We start from the raw sequence: 14667 nt of genomic DNA on the forward strand, positions 1-14667 counted from the left end.
TTCATTCTTGTTCTGTGTATCAGCCAATCTTGGTACATTTAACCTTGGGAAAATAAAACCATTTGGTGTGATGTGTAAAGCTTCATGCGTTTTTGTTTTCCAGTTGTGTTTCAAATGAAAATAGAGAGCCATGCACATTTATAAAACTTTTTCAAAAACCCAGAGAGTCAGACCTGAGTTGCACATCCTTCATTATGTGGTGTCTGTAGACTCCCCAGTCTGGATTCCACCCCCTTGCCCAGTTCTGTGTCTTCTAGTGTTATTATTAATTGTCTCTGGCAGGATTCAGTGCAGCAAGGGTGTTTGAACTCCCCAGCCTGTCTTGTGATTCCATATGTTTTAAAAATAATAATAAAAAAAAGACCACACAACTTTGTGGCTTTGGGCTTTTCCTTTTTGTGGACATGGGGAATTACTAAGCCATTTATAGAGACTGAATTTTAGTAAGTAGAAGTTTCATTTTTTCCTCTTGCAGTGTTGGGTTTTTTTGGTTGGTATTTTTTGGGGGGGAGAGGTTTGGATGTTTGTTTGGTTTTTTTTTCCCTTAAGGATAACTTATGCATTTACAAACAGCTGAAAGTGCATATGCTGCCAATCACTGTGTCCCACTCCTGTGGGTAACTTTCCAAGACGTGCTAATTTGCTGTCTTTTTAATTACAACAAGCTCAGTTCTGAGGTTACATCCTCCTGCTGTAAATCCCGGCATGATCCCTGTGAGCACACCCAGAAAAGCTGTCTCTGTGTGACTCTTCCATGTTCCCTGTGGTAACTGTGTTTCAAAGATGAGCATTTGCCTTATGAAAATGTATTCCAGGGATCTCTTTCCAAAGCTCAGCCCCGCGACAGTAGAAATTGGAGACTCAGAGAGCTTCTTGTATCTGGAGGCTTCACAAGCCCCAGTCACAGATCAGTGAGTGAAGCAGTCTAGCAGGTTTTACAATGGCAACAAACAGGAAAGGTAGGGAAGGAACAAATGAGCACTCATTTAGAAAAAAATCAGGATGTCAAGAACAAAATTAATCAAGCCATCAGCGGATGTAAAAAGGGGAACGGGCTTGTATCTCTGCAGACCATGGTTTTGTAGTGAGGAAGAAGACGACCCATTGTGAAACCTTTCACTGTTAGTTAAGGGCTGGAAGAGCTGGAAATCACACTTTAGTCATCAATAAAACTTCCCCTAAAGTACTACATCCTTAGCATTGCATTTATATATTGCCCTCATCCTGAGCTGCAAAGAGTAACAGACCAGAGCTCTGGTTGAGTTTAAGTAGGTGTAAAAGACCTATGATTTGGTGATCTTGTTTCCACATAACATATATATATATATAAAGCCCAAATGGGTAAAAAAAAACTTGGAAAAAACCAAACCATGAGCAATATTACATGGTACCAACTTTATTTGTCACAGATATGGTAAAGTTGTGCCTGTGTTTCGTCTCTATGCCAGAGTCTCTGCTGCTTTATCCCTCCCTCTCCTCCCATTGCCCGGAAAGCCTGAGTTATGGTAAATCTCCATAAAATCATTTGGTCTGGTTGTCATGCGACACTGAGGTGTTGTCAGTGATTGCCAGCTCATTTCAATAGTTTCTGCACTACTTCCCTGTGGATCTCGGCTCCACAAAAGAATCCAGCAGTATTTTGTGCTTACTCTGCTAAGAGCAGTTAGATTGTCGGTCTCGGGGGATGCAAAGTGGACAGAAGAGATAGTCCCCAGTCCCTGGTCTTTCAAAACTGTAGTCAACCAAATGGTTAATAGCACTGGGATGCTTTGTTGTATTGAGAAAATATTTTTTACATCAATTTTGTTGAAAAGTTTCAGTTGTATTGCCTGTGACAAAATTAAGATTAAAAATTGCAGTTTTAAAGGAGCCACATTCAGTGTTGACAAAAGTGGTGTGGTAAATGAGTTTGTAGGACATAAAAATTATAATTAAGAACTGGGAAAAGTTAGAGAATACTTTTGTAAGAACCTCAAAGCCAGTAGTCAGAAGACTTTGCTCTGAGTGGCATTGAAATGGAGATAGTATGCAGTGACGCGGGCACACCAGACATCCAGCATTTCAGTACAGCTAAATCAGCCATGTCTGTAAGAGTACAGGCTGTAAAAAGGATGAGGAGATCTGCTTGGGAAGTGTTTCAGGAGTGCTACTGTGACCAGAAGGACTAATACAATCCCTAGGGAATACACTCATGGAGGGTTGGAGAAATGATATTTCCGCATCTGGCATCTTGATGGGATCCTTGCAGCAGTTTCCAGGTCTGGCTGTTAGTGCTTCAGGAAAGCTGAGCATGTGGAGGGCAACTGGGGAGGCCCACAAGAAAGGCTGAAGAGCTGGGAAGAGTTAAAGAAACTCTGCTGTGCTCAACACGGTGCCACACGCCTTAGTCTGTGAATTACATATAGAGGGAATTGAAATCTGGTGATGGAGAGCTCTTGTATTTGTTACCTGAAGTATATAACAAGAGCTGATTACTGTGTGTTGATGCTATGAATGTATACCAGACTTACAGCAGAGACTTTTACCAGGGAAGGTAATAAAGCAGTACAGCAGCTCATCAGCCTGTGGCTCTCCATCAGTGTGGGTTCTTCAGTCAAGAATTGGGCTTTGCCCGATTCAAGATATGCTGCAGTCTGACCTCCTCCTTTGGCTTGTGCAATGAAAGAGCTGGAAGTGGGAGATCAGTAGGCCCTTCTGCCCCTGTCCTCTCCAAAAAGCTGGAAGCCCAGTGTTAAGCTCTTGCACCTGTACTTATATAAGTGACTTGATTTTCAAAACCTTTTAAAGTCAACAGGATCTGGGCCTTGGTGCATAGCCAGAGAGAAATTTTTGGTCTATAATTGTTAGTTCTATGTGAATGCTCCATTATTTAAAAATATACACTGTAAAGGATCAGTACATGAGAGAAAATAGCCCAATTTTGGCTAAAATGTCCTATTTCTAATAGCTAGTCAAACCAGAACTTGTTTAGGATGTAGACCCCAGGAGGCCTAAGGATTGTCTTACTCCAGAACAAAACAGGGCTCATATACCATAGGGCTCATACCTCAAAATATCTCCTAGACCTCCAGTTTTGTTTGCTGCAAGCTAACTTTTAATAGCAGAAAATCTGGGAGATAGACCTGCACAACAAAGGTATGATTTAATAAATTTTTAAGGTTTTTTTTCATAGAACTAGTTATTGCAGTGCACTCCCTGCTATACAGTTATGCTAATATGAAAGTATCTTATATTTCAAAATACTTTCTTGTTCTTAGGTGGATTGTCTGTGCTTGTGTTTGAAGGCTCTGAAGTAACGTATAGTTTTAATCAACCCTTTGGATGATTTGAGTTTACACAAAACAAATATCAGATTATGCTTACTTTTTATGTGCCGACTATTTCTGGTTTTATTTCTCTATAAATAAGGAGCTAAGCTCTAGTTACATATTCCTAAATGCCTGCAAAGAGGGATTTGATTCCAGAAGTTGTTGTTGTAATGCAGTTAGCTCTGATTTTCTGCTAGCAAATTCCATTTTGAATCATTTTAATGTAGGTTAGTAAAATAGACTGTGAGAGTTAGCTATTTGTAGTGTTCAGAAGAACCTGCTTTTTTCATCCATTCTGTATTTTATGAAGGAATAAGTCTAAAAACAAAGGGGTTTTTTGAGCTATTCCCAAGGAAATGGAAGTGCATACTCTTGATTCTGCCTCTTACAAGAAAAAAGTAATATATAAGTTTTGTGGTTTGCCCAGGAGTGTGTAATGCCTTATCTTGTTTAGTAAATCTCAAGTTTGGTCTGTATTACCTGAAAGATGAGTTCATAAATAGCTGCACGGGAATGGACCTGATGGTTTTGCCATCATCTACAACTTCAGGTGCTGAGATACCCTGATAAAATGAAACTAGATGCTCATTTATCTGTTTTTTCCTCACTTAGTTCCTTGACTTTTAATGGCTGCATTTTAGGCTGTAGTCTTTTTTAACATATAGTAGCATTGTAAGTCTTTCGTGTGTCTGGAGGCAATATGCTTTTCCCCCATTTCTGAGGTAAAGAGCCAGATTTTCAAAGGTGTGGCAAATTGCCAGGGAAATCATTAAATCTGAACTCTGTTATTTTATCCAGGACTGCTAATGACCCAATTTCATTGGTTTCAAGTGAGCTTTGCCTAAAGTGAGTTGCAGCTTTTCCAATCAAACTGTAGCAGAGCCATTGCCTTATTTGAACAACTTGTCCTTTTGCCTGCAATGTGCTGTCGTTGGGTATTCAGATAAAAGGGCTAATTCATTATGACCAAGTTGTCTTTATTAAGAATAAATTAGAGCAATTATGCTGTTATGTAAACCCAGAACATCCTACATCCGTTGCTGTATTGGCCATGAATTGTATGATTTAATAGAGTTCTATCAGCCCAAAAAAGGAAGAACCAGTCAGTGACAAGGAATTAAGCTTCATAATTATGTACAATCAAATGTTTAACAGGCTTGAAAGGGATTTCATTTAACTGTAACCTGCACCTCCAACCATAAAGGCAATGGTTCCTCAGCCCGATGCTCTTTGGGGACCTTCATAGCTGTCATTCAGTTTGCTTCTTTCAGCACCACTCTGTGTTTACCTGGATTAGCTGTCAACATTTCCATGTGCTACTCAGAGAAGGATTCACATGGATAATTCATAATGCTAGTGTTAAAACATCTAAATATTTTTAAAAAATCATAATGTTGCTTTAAATGTTGCAAAAATTAAGGAGAATGGGGGATTTGTCCTTTTCCAGGGACCCCAACAAGGGTTCTGCACAGGGGCTCTGGTATCATTTAACTACTTTGGGATGAATGTCCTGTAAAAGGTAGTGAAATGTGAATGATGGTTACATCAGCAGGACAGAAAGTGAGAGATACAAGGAAATACAATAAAAAGTGAGCAGGGGTTGAAGGGAAGGAAGGAAAAAGCTTCCTAGGGGGAAAAAAGAGAAAAGAAATGGCAGAAAGGCAGGAGGAGAGAAACAGAAAGCTACAGAAAGTCATCACCTATCAGTGAGAAGAAAAGCAAAATGAAAAGGTTGTGGTGGAGAAGAAAGTATCTTTTAAAAAAGAAAAAAAAAAAAAGAAAGAAAAGAAAAAGTGAGAGAATTAAGAAATGGCTCTACCTAGCATCCAGCCCCAAGAGAGCTGTCCTAAAAATGAAGTACATAAATAGGATATGTCACTTCTCCTGGCCGTTTACTCAGATGTGTTTTATTAAAATCTGAATAATTTCCTCAAATTGCATTCAAACACTGGCATCTATGCTTGCCACTCCCTGAAACCTGGCAGGATTGCTTGGGTACTCACAGCAGATCCTGACTCTTCTTCTGTTACATATTTATTGGTAAGTGTGTGTGACTTTCAGTTGATCAGTACTGGGTGTAAGTAAAGGGATGAGTCTGTACAGCCACAGGAATGCACAATGCTGTGCCACAGGCAGGGCAGCAAGTTCTTGGATGGTTGGGTCAGGTGACTCTTCCTACGGAGCACAGATTCTCTCTCCACTTCTTCACCCTGAATCATGCAATATTGTAGTTATTGTTCATTATTGTCTGTGAGGTTGAGCATATGGGCCTAAAAGAGTTCTAAATGATTTTGTTTTCTATTTTATTGTTATCCATCTGATGCATACAACCAGGCAGCATAAGGCACTTGATTCTCTTCACCAATCCCTTGTGTACAATACTGAAAGAATTCAAAACAGTGCATATTTTAGCTGTCCTTTAGAGATGAGTTATTGCTGTTTATGCTTCATGCAGAAGCTTGGAAACAGATTTCTGCATATATATGCTATTTTGCTTGCAAGTAAATGTTTAAAGCCACAGTTATATGACATGTAAATCTAAATTATTCTCCATTTGTTTAAATCTGAGATGAGTTTTTAATTAGCTATCAACAGTAAATCTGAAATGAATGAGGGAAATATTATGAACTTGGCTTTTTAACTATTTCAAAATCATCTCTTGAGAAAAAAGTCAAAGTTCAGAGAAATGTCCTTCTTAGGGCATGTGCCCACAACCCTGAAAACATTTTGCGTAAGATTTCATGAAACTCTCTCAGGTGTTCTCCTCACCTTGATTTAAACCTTCAGTGTTAAAGGTGAAATATTAATCTTGGAGAAGTGAGGGATAAAGCTGAGACTAATGGAATCAACATTTTACTCCACTGTTTGTGTGTCCACAGGAAAAACTGAGCAACAGAATTCTATTTTGATCAGAGAGTAAGTAGCATACACAGCCTGATCACTGTCTCAAATGCATATACACATATATATATATATATATATGCTGTGCCCCTGGAAGAGTTCTGCATTCATATGCTGGATTTCCACAATGAGATTAACAACTGTCTTTTTTTTTTCCCCTTCACTTAAGTGCAGATAGTGGTTAAGGAAACTGTATGGATAAATCACAAAAATATTTTCTGTCCCTCTGCCTTGATAGGGAAAGTCACTGCAAAGCCTTTTTTTCTTATGTACAGTATTGTGTTATCTGCGTCTTTTCCTCACTGTAATCTCTTTTTCTGTGTCACTTATTAAAAATTCTGACTTTCAAACAGCTACATAAATTTCTTTAAACATCTCCTGACTCAATAAAAAAGGGAGGAAGGGATTAAACTGAACGCTCAAGCTTCATTCCGTCGTCTCACAAAAGCGTTCAGATAAACTATGAAATAAATCTTTCTTCCTGTCAGGTCATTTCAATAGCTCTGATATTATTTATGGTCTCATCTGTATAATCCTCACTCAGAAGTAATCGCAAAGTTCCCCTCAGTCAGCTCGCATGATCTTTAGAAGTGGAAAGTGCAAATGCTTTTGCTTAACTTCAGCTCAGATAAGGGACAGGGATCCAGAAGCAGGAGTGTGTGGTTATTCTCAAATGGTAATAATGTTCAATGAAATGAAAAATTCTGGTGATGATTCACCCCATTTCAGTTCTGTAGTAACAAAGCTGTAAGTGGGGCTGCTGCTGCATGGGCTTTTCTGAGAAAGCATTCTACAATTTACATTGTGATTGTGATGCTGTGAGGAAAGAGGCCCATTGGGGATGTCTGGCTCACATTCTGACTCCAAGTAGTTTGGGGAAGGGGGTATGAATTTGGTTGTTTTTTGCTGTATGGGTAATTTTTTTGAGAGAGAGATATAATTCTGGAGAAGCTCAGAGTCCAAAGGAGAGCATAAGGGGAAGGAGAAGGGCAGCTTCCAAAACCTCGTCTGTTCATTTTTGACCTTCAGCATTGGTGACTCCTAGCCTAGACTTGGGTTTAACCAGAGGCCATTGTTTGATTTTTAAACCAAAGGATGTAGGCCATCCATGCACCCCGGGGGAGGTTTGTGCCAAAATCTGCTCATACAGCCTGCTGCCCCTCCCCTGCAGGCTTCATGTCAGAGGCAGAGTTGGGCAGGTGCTCAACTCTCAGCTGCAAAGATGGGGGTTTTAAAAGTAAATGTCTGACTATAAAGAAACTTTGGGAAAACTACTGGCATATGATCTATGCCACAGCACATCAATGTACCAAAGAAAGTAGAGGAGTTTGCAAACATCGTTGCACACTACTCTGAATACTCTCACTCTCCTTTTGAGTAGGCTTTGAACAGCTCCTGGTGGAAGAAAGTTATATTGGCTTTATTTCCTTGAAAGTCTTTAATGGCTTGAGAAACATGGTTTAGAGAATTGGACTATTACTCCTTAAATTATGTGTACTAAGATTATCTGAATTTCTAAATACAGACTTCAGGTTTTTTCAATCCCCCATTACATAACTCAGCATCACTGAGTTCAATACTATAGCAGCATAAGAAGAAGCACTGTCTTTTAAAATAAGGCTTTGCTACAGGTAATGGTTGGAAAATGGATATGTTCTTCTTCTGGACTAGTGAATATTCGTACTTACAGCAGATATTCTTCTCCATGCCTAAGAGAATTATTATAGGCTGCTGCGTGAAAGACTTTCATTGGTTTTAAATGTAGAAGTCTTTCCTACAAATACTTTAAAAATCCAATCTCATCACATCTGTTTCATTCATTTAGGACACTGCTAGGCAGCTTTTCTGCAGGTGTTTGCTGATTTTTTGCTTTTGTTTCAGTTGCCCCAGTTTGGTTCTATCTGAAAATCTTTCAGTTTGATGTCATCCCATGCACTGTGTTGCTGTCATGGTTCTGACTGGCTGAGATGCCACGGTGCCTAACCCTGTTATGCTCCATAAAGGCAGAAGTTAGAATCCCTCAGCATAATCTTAGCCACTAACTCTTTTCTAAGCCCTTTACAGACAGACACAATATCATTTGTCATGTATATTACACTCCGACAGATCATGAAAGAGAGATATCTCTTGTACTGTCGTAATTTAAACTGCAGTTTTATTTTCCTAGACAGTAATAGGGAGGTGGTGTTGAACACATGGAGTGCCTATATGCTTCTGTTTAGTGGGTTTGGTAACACACAGATTTATTAGGGCAAATCTTGGGTGTTAGTTACTTGGTGATACCATAGTTTGCATCATTCTGTTTTAACAGTGCAGTTCCCTACTTTGCCGTGGAGTAAGTCAGATCCTGCCACTGTTACTCTGGCAGAGTCCCACAGTATTATGCTTAAAAAGATCATGCGCATGCCAAAAAATGCAGATAGGTTGGGGGGTGAATGGATGCGGCTCTGTGTAGGAGCCTGCCAGCTGTTAGCAATTTTGAGGTCATGCTGGTGCCCAGCCTGCTCAGGCATGACCTATTTCTCACTGAGCACCTCTCTACTTTTGCAATTCATGCCCCTTGCTGAAGAAAAGACAGTCCTTTTGACAACAATGGGGCTCAGGTCAACCATTGGGTTATGACAACATGAGTCAGAATTTTGTCCTATAAATAAAAAGCTCATCCTTTATTTCAAAACTAAGTGGAAACTTTAAGTATGCCCAGCTGCCACCCTTCATTTAACTTCTTCCCCCATTTTCTTCACAGTGACTGTTAGTTACATAGTTCCTGTTCTCTTCTCTGGCATCTATTTTCCAGTGTTTTGCATGAAAGTGGTAGATAATACAGAATGTGTGTCTCCGTGGAGATTTGGCACTTCAGAGAGCAGAGTTGCAATGGGATTTGGTGATAATCCATATTGTTTTGAATAGTTTATGACATTGGTAAAAATAGATATTATGCTTTCACAGAAAATTGCTGCAGGTTTCAAGCAAGTGCTGAATTTCTAATAGTCCTTTGCAAACTCTAAGGAGTTGTCTTGGGGAAGGGAACAGTTACTTCATGGCACTGATTTTTTTTTTTTTTATGTTACATACATTTTAAGATCACAGAGTAGCATTGATGTTGTCAGTGTCAGTGAGATGAGGCCACTCTGAAGAAAGGAGCCCCAGTTCAGTCAGTTAAGAAACACCTGCAGCTCAGCAGTCACTCCAGGTTGTAAAAATCACATCCCAATGCGGTGGTTTCACTTGGGCACAGTTTTGGTGCCCATAAGAAGATGAGAAAATCTTTGGACCCAAATTCAAAGTATTTCGTTGGAACGAGGACATAATTGCTGCACTGCTGTTGCTGTGCCCTTGCTGCCAAGGGTGCTGTGGTAGAGCTGAGTCCTGCTAAGGACCTGGCCCAGATCTCTGACTTGGTACAGCTGGATCCACAGACGATGAAATTCCTTGGAGAAGGCAACGATAGCTTTCTCAAACTGTCTTTGAATCATGTGCAATGTCTGACAATGGCTTCTTGGAAAAGGCACAAAAAGACCATGTGAATTTAGAAGTGCAGCCAATTCACAGGATAATTGTGCCTGTGCCTTGGCTGCTGTATTTTATCAGCCTGAAGGATCAAAGGAGACTGAATGCTAACTGACTTTCAAGGAATCAACTATATCAATCACTAGCTACTGATGACATTGATGTTCCAGCAAGCTGATGTGACAAGTAGCTAAGTTTTGGCTATAATGAGAAAAGACAAAGGCAAACTACTGATGTGTCACTTTGATCTCATTTTAACAAGGTGCAAAATGCTTGCAGATCAGACACACCATAGTGCCTTTTAAGTATTTATCTTAATCTGAAATCTATGGAAGTCATCAGTACCATTAGTTGAGAAAGCTAGAGATGTCTTGTTTGACTTAAAAGGCGATTTTGATCACATTTGAGAACTATATTCAAATTGATAAAGCCTAAGTCTAGACCTTCCTTGTAATGAGGGGCTGAGAGAAAGTCTTTTCCTATGCACTCTGCCATGCCATCACCCTGTGCAAAGGCTATGGGTTAAAGTAGCACCCTGCACCCAACAAATAAAGTCTGGGGGGAGAGAGACAGACAGACAGACAGTTCGTATAAAAACCTCTGCCTTCTCCATACAAGGGACTCCTGTGCTTCTCACGGCTGTGTGGAGTGGGCAGGTTTTGACTTTGGTTTTCCAGTAATGGTTATAGCTAGAACACCAAAGATCTAGCCTCCAACATCCCAACTTATGAACACGTGAAAATTTCTAGGGGGATTGGATCTGTGGCAGATTGTGAGAAAAAATAACCTGTTTAGGTTTAGAGACTGCCTTAGCCACAGCAGATACTTGAATAAGTATATTGCAACCTGAAGAGATATTACTGTTTTTCTCTTTTTTTTTTTTTTTTAAATCCTAGCCATACCCACTGCATTAAAATTTGTGTTAATTAGAAATATTAATACACTACAGAAAACTGGCATCACATTTCGCTGTATTCCTTGTACCAGAATAGATTCCCTTCAACATTAAAGTGGTAATCTCAGAGGTATTTGTTATTTCCAAAGAATTAATGATCATTTAGTCAGCTAACAGCCCAAGGCAAAGCAGAAGGGTTTAACATTGTGCCAAGTGGTAGCTTCTTGTAGGAATGACTGCTTTCAAAGAATTAGCGTTATGCAAAATGCTTTCAGGATGTGCCAGTCAGCTCCGTGGTTTATGGCTCTAATAGTCTGCTTGTTTTTCAAATCATTTACCCTGGTGATTTAGATGCTGCAAGTTACATTTACAAATCTAATCACTGCTTATAAATGAACCAGTAATTATCCAACCAGTAAGTATATGAGCTTACTCTCAATCAAAAAAAACAAAAACAAAAACAAAAACCCCAGAGGTATGTTTGGTTGATGTTGGAAAGCATGCCTGAGGACTGAGTCCTGGAGATAAAATGAGCCTCTTGGGTAGATTTTTTGGAAAGCTGATCTAACTGCTTTCACTGAGAGCAGCAGAAGTTACTTGTGTGCATTTCTGTGGGTAGTGCCAGGACTGTTACAGAACATGTTGATGTTCTTTATTCAGACAGAACTTTTAAAGCTTAAAAGCATTTAAGCATTTTGTAATCCCATTTTGAAACACCTCCAGGCCACATAGATGCATTATTTCAATATATTGCAGCATCACTAGAAACACTATATCTGGAGAATACGTTCAGACCTTGAAAGTTTAAGACAGACACTGTTCAGAAGTACTGAGGCTGCCTGATCTGGCTGATCTAGAGCCCTGTTTTTACTCGTAGAACACCAGCTTAGTTCACATGAATACAGTGTTGTATCATTTATTATCTACCTTTATCTGAAGACTGCAAATGGAATATTGCTTGTGCTGTCAGGTAACAGTGCAAAACATGACTTACCCACCTCAGAACTATTTATTTTTGTCTGCTAAAGCCCAGTTCTGTGTGACTCCTGTGGTCCAGATTCACATTTTGTTAATGGAAATGACAATCACTTCATAGTTTTCCCCCGTGTTCTGTGGTTTGGGTTTGTTGGTGTTTTTTCTGGTCTCCACAAATGTGGTATGGACAGTTGGTGTAAAATCTATGCTATCAACACATTTTCACTGATAGCAAAGAAAACATATCATACATTCATAGCTGTCTGAGTTGAAGTCCACATTTGGCATTTGCAAACCAGGACAAATTCATTCCTTTAAATTTGTTAAACTTGTTTACGATCTGTGAGGGCAGCAGAACCAGTTTTATGGAACATGGCTCATTTCCTCAGCCCTCAGCCTTGGGAACAAGAGTGTACCCTGGCTCATTTGACAGGACAAGGACTGTCCAGCATGACCTGACAGTGATAAATATCCTCCCATTCCCCCACTACGGGGCTGGAATGAGTCCTGGACTGTTTTCTTCCATATGTGCCTGAACAACATGAAATCTTATATTTTTGTTACTGGACTTGTCCAACTCTAGCATATTTAGCATGTGCTTTGTGGGTCTTCATTTCACTAAATGGTGCTAAAAAGTGGTAGTAGACTTTCTGCTTGATAAGCAGAGCTCACACTGTTTTCTTATTAAGGTTGTTGGACACTCCACTATAAACACTGGTTTTATTTGTCTTCGTTTAATTTGGGTAAAATATAACCTTTGAATTTAAATTATCCATTCTGTGGGAGCATGCCTTGGACAAACAATTAATTTAAATCCAAACAACTCAGATGAATCTGGGAACAAAGCAAAATCAAATATTCTTTTTAACTAGGGCTTTGCAAAGAAAAACTTGCTAGTTTGGAGAGGAAAGTTAACACAGATTTCAGGAATGTATTATTTGGCATTGCCTAGAAAATCTGTTAAATTTGACCAAAACCTTCACAGTGCAGATGAACATCCAGCCTCTCACAGGTGCTGTGTTAGTTGTCATTATTTGGGGCTTTCCTGTATGGACACAGAGTTGGATCCAGCTGGCTGGGCAGAGACCAGCTGTGCTCTGGGGCACAGACAGCTCTGTTTGTCCAGCTCCCACATCACCTGGAGGACAAAATAGGTTTTTAAACATTTGCTTTCACTCTGTCTATAGAAAAGTACTTCATCCTGTCATCTGACCTTTGGAGAGGATAGGAAACAGCCTGTGTGAGGTGACATTTGTGTCACCAGGGGGCCTGTTGTCTGGAGCCAAATCAAGATCTCTCTTATATATTAGGGAAAACGGGGATGTTTCTTCTTTGCTGTTGTGAATTTGCTGAATCCCACCAGTCTGTGGGATGTTCCTGTACAGCTAAGAAAGTATGTGGAGGGTTCCCACTAGCCACGTAAATAGAATTTTTGTGATGAGGAAATGTGCTTGTCTTCATTAAGGGGGAGATAAATCAGCTTAAAAATAGCCTTGAAGTAGAAAAGGGCCAAAAGCCAAAAAATGTTTAAAAGCTGGATTGAGGGCAGACAGTCTTGTATTTGTTTAGTTGAACAAATTCCACAGCTACAGAGTAGTTGTTAATCCTGAGCTGGATTATCTGTCTTTCCAAAAGCACTCCTTTTGTGGCTGCTGCTCACAGCTGCATCCCGACCCTGGCTCTGCTCCACCGTGGGTATCACAGCACCACAGCCTCGCCTGGTTCAGAAACACCTCCCAGGCAGGAAGGAGACTGTCCAGCAGTGCAGACCAGAGTGGTCCATTTTCCCTTCCCGGTAAATGCTGATCGTTATCCTGAGTGAGAGTTGTCTGTAAACTTCGGGATGGTATTTGCTATGCAGTTATTCTTCCTCCAGCTTTTTAAACTAAAATAGGTTTCACAACAGTTAAATATCAATTCAGTGGTTTGTATTTGAAACTTTCTTATTGCTGTGGCAAGAGCTGATGTCTTCATTGTATTATTAATCTTAGATATTTCCTGCGTGCAAATGCATCATTTAATTTAAATGTCTAAGACTTTCATTTAGAAGCAGTAAAATTTTATATGGCATCAGTCTTTCCTGCATTTTTACCTTTTAAATATTAGTTGAATCCCACGTGAGCATTTTTTTTTCTTATCTTTTTGATGATTTCAAGGCAGGTAATAATCACTCTTGGGTTTTGTCTTTAGAAAGGGGATACTTTTCATTTGAATGAAGATGGGGAGTCTGGAAAAGACTGTTTATTATCACTCCAAAACTATTGTGCATTAATACAGAGAGTCCTGCCTCTATCATTGAAGGGAATAACAATAACAGTGTGAAGCAGCTCAGCAAAAAGAGAAATTGAGTTAAAGAAAAAAGCAGCTGTAGACATCCAGGAGCTGATTCAGCTCCTGAATCAGAAGTCAGTGCTAGTACACTCACTGGGTAGGAATTGGTTTTAACTAATGATAGTAAAAGAAAAGACAGGATTTGTGGAGTGAGGAAAAAAAATTACAGACTGTTATCGGAGAAACTCACAGGCTGAAAGAGATGGGATTTTCAATGCAAATCCAATTGCTGTATAAGTATGAATATCTCTGATTTTTCACTGGAAACCAAAGAGTCTTCAGATTGCATAGGTGCTTTTTGAAAATCCTCTTATAAGATGCTTACATGGAATTCAATAGCATCCTCTCTGCAAACTGTATTTTTCATGTATTGCAATTCAATACAGTAAGAAAATGTCTTACAGCAGAGCAACTCAGCAGTGCAGGGGTCGGGTCCTGCATCTCCCCTGCCCAGCCAAAATGGGGCTCTGGGGCTGTAGTGTCCCAAAGCAGTCCCTGATGTACCATGCAGAAGTGAGCCTAAAGCTGTGGCAAACGAGCAGAGCTACCTCACTCTGTGATAGCACTGAGCAGTCTGGCAGAGTCACTGAATTTAGGGAGAAACATTAGCTGAGATATTGATGCACGTGGTGACAGCTGTGCTGCCTTCAGTGCTGCTCTGTGCGGTGCTTCACACATCTCTGTGTGCTACTGAGTACAACCTGCCCCCTCTGCACCCAAAATGTGTGCAAGTCAAGGCCTTTTTGA

At 39.9% G+C, this 14667-nt stretch overlaps 1 protein-coding gene across 1 annotated transcript in view; it reads left to right on the forward strand.

Annotated features, from left to right (window-relative positions):
• Positions 1 to 14667, forward strand: part of IL1RAPL2 (interleukin 1 receptor accessory protein like 2) — a 367348-nt gene that overhangs the window by 277404 nt on the left and 75277 nt on the right.

The sequence above is a fragment of the Lepidothrix coronata genome, unplaced genomic scaffold (assembly GCF_001604755.1).
Source record: "Lepidothrix coronata isolate B3197 unplaced genomic scaffold, Lepidothrix_coronata-1.0 Scaffold2, whole genome shotgun sequence".
NCBI classification, from domain to species: domain Eukaryota; kingdom Metazoa; phylum Chordata; class Aves; order Passeriformes; family Pipridae; genus Lepidothrix; species Lepidothrix coronata.